The 2500-nt window shown below is 78.3% G+C and overlaps 1 non-coding gene across 1 annotated transcript; it reads left to right on the top strand.

Moving 5' to 3' along the window:
* The first annotated feature begins 2326 nt into the window (after positions 1-2326).
* Positions 2327-2479, top strand: LOC141955447 (5.8S ribosomal RNA). The gene has a single exon (XR_012632563.1). It is a non-coding gene; the product is annotated as a 5.8S ribosomal RNA (ribosomal RNA).
* The last annotated feature ends 21 nt before the right edge of the window (positions 2480-2500 follow it).

Raw genomic sequence — 2500 nt, 5'->3', positions numbered from 1 at the left:
GCCACCCCCCTGCTTCTCGCCTCGGCTGGGCTCCGCCGCCGGCGGGCGTCCGGCTCCGGGCACCCGAACCCCCTCTCCCCACGGCCTTGCCCGACGGCAGTCCGCTGCCGCCACCGGGGTGGTGCGTGGGGGTGCGGCGGCCGAGGGCCCTCCCGGAGCGCCAGGGCACCGCCGGTCCGAGCGCGAGCGGCGGCGCGTAGGGGGAAGAGGGGGTGGCCGCCGGTGTGGTGGGGGCGCGTGGAGGCGGGAACCCCGGCCGGCCGAGCGGAAAGCCCCCGGCGCTCGGGCGCGCGCAGGAGAGGGAGAGGGGACCGGCGCGAGCCGTTGGCGGTGACGGGCTGGGCGCGGCCGGCGCCAGCCCGGCGAGAGGGGCGGCGGGCAGAGCAGGCCTCGCCGGGGTCGGGGGAGGCGTCTCCCCCGATCCTTCCTGCCCGCACCGTGGCGGGCTTGCTGCGGAGCAAGCCCGCCGGGGGGCCGGCCGGCCGCGTGCAGGGCCGAGGCCTCTGGGCGTTCCGGGCTCGGGTGCGTGGCGCCGGCCCTCGGGCCGGCGGGCGAGTTCCCGCGCCGGGCCGTGTCCCGCGCGCCAGCGGGCGGCCCGAGCCACGGCTCTCCTCCCGGGCGCAGCGCCGGGATACTGAGGGAAACCTCGGGCCCCGGGCCAGGAGGACGTGGTGGTGGTGGCGGATGTCGGGCGCGCCCCCGCGGGCGGACGCTCCCCCGATGGCGGCAGCGGGGGAGGCACCCCCGCGGGGCCCTTGAGGATGTTTCCCTCACCCCAGGGCCAGGTACCTAGCGTCCGCGCCTCCGCGGCCCTCCCTCGGCTGAGCCCGGGGGTCGAAGGCCGCGGAGCCGGGCGGAGGTTTAAAGACTCGGGCGGCTCGGTGCGACCCGCAGGGGCGGGCCCCGGCCGTGTGCGGCGGTTGAGCCTCCAGGGGCGGGAGTCGCTCTCGTGCAGGCCCTGGCCATGGCGGCCGCCGCCCACGCCGTGGGCTTTTTGTCCCCTCGGGCGGCCGCGCCGGGGAGGGGTGTCCCCCCTGCCCCCCCTTCTCCGCGGTCCGGTCTCGGCGGCGAGACCGGCGGCGTTCGGTCGGCCGCAGCCGGCCTGCCTCGCCCTCGAAACGCGAAGGGGAACCTCCCCCCCCCCCGGCGGGGAGCGCGGGCTCTCTCGCCGTCGGGGGCGATGGCGATTCCCCCACGGTCGGGGGTCTCGCCGGGCGGGGCGGCCTGCTCGGGCCGCCGCGTCTCCGTGGACGCGCAGCGGCGCGCTTGCGGCTTCGTGCTCCTTGCTTGCCACCCCCACCCCTTCCCGCCCCGGCTGAGGGGAGGGGCGGCGCAGCCCCCGGGCCCGAGCGGCGGCGGCGGCGCCGCCGCTCGGCGTGCCGGCCGGCGGTCGCTCGGTGGCCGGCCGCGTGGCCTGTCCCGTCCCGGGTCCTGCCCGTCGCTTCGCAGTCGCCTTTCCCGGTCTCGGTCAGGCGAGGCGGGTGGGCGGCCGAGGGGCGTTCCCCGTCCCGTTCTCCGCGCGGAAGCGGGGAGAGGGGGCGTCGCCTCCGGCTCAGCGGCGTCCGCCTTCTGCCTGGCGCGTGCCTGCGGAAGGGGCCGAGACGAGAAGCGGCGGCGGCGGCTCCGGGAGGGCAGCCGCGGCGGTGCGGTGGCCGGGCGGCGGTCGGGCGGAGCGCCGGGCGGCGGCGTCGCGTCGCCGTCTCGGGTTCCGGCGGTTGGCCGTCCGTCCCTGTCTCCGGTGTGGTGCGGCGGCGGCGCCGCGCGGGCGTTCCCGGCGTCGGGGCGAGAGCCGGGGTTTCGGGGCCACGGGGGCAAGGAGCCGGCTGTCGCAGCGCGCGGGCGCTGGGCGGCGCGGAGGCGCGCGCGGCGCGAGCGGGGCGCCCCCGCTGGTCGCCCGCGCGGCGGTCAGCGTCTGTGGTTTCCCCCCTCCGCGCGAGCGAGAGGCGGGTGCAGGTCCGGGCGCGCGGTCGGACGCGCCGCCGGCCCTCCGTGCGGAGGCCGGGCCGAGCCCGGGCGCCTGGGCCGCCTCCGAAGCGAGCAAGGTGCTTGTTGTTTCCCCAGGTCGGTCGGGAGCGCGGGCTCCCCGGGCCCTTGCCGTTCGGAGCTTGTTTCACCCTTCCCTTCCTTCCCTCCGTTGTGATGTCGGTACGGTCATCTGAGGCGAGGCGCGACCGTCGCCCGCCGGTCGTCGCGCGCCCCCTCCGCGCGTGCGGAGGGGGGCGGTCGGTCGGTCGGTGGGGCGGCGGTCCGTCGTCCGAGAAGGGGGCCGCTTCTGCGGAGCGGTCCCGGCCCCTCCGCGCGCGCGGGGCGGTGCCGAAAGGCAGACAACTCTTAGCGGTGGATCACTCGGCTCGTGCGTCGATGAAGAACGCAGCTAGCTGCGAGAATTAATGTGAATTGCAGGACACATTGATCATCGACACTTCGAACGCACTTGCGGCCCCGGGTTCCTCCCGGGGCTACGCCTGTCTGAGCGTCGCTTGACGATCAATCGCCGGCC

Source organism: Athene noctua, unplaced genomic scaffold (assembly GCF_965140245.1).
Source record: "Athene noctua unplaced genomic scaffold, bAthNoc1.hap1.1 HAP1_HAP1_scaffold_244, whole genome shotgun sequence".
Taxonomy (NCBI): domain Eukaryota; kingdom Metazoa; phylum Chordata; class Aves; order Strigiformes; family Strigidae; genus Athene; species Athene noctua.
Note: the sequence above shows the minus strand (reverse complement) of the source record. Positions and strands in the feature narration are given on the sequence as shown.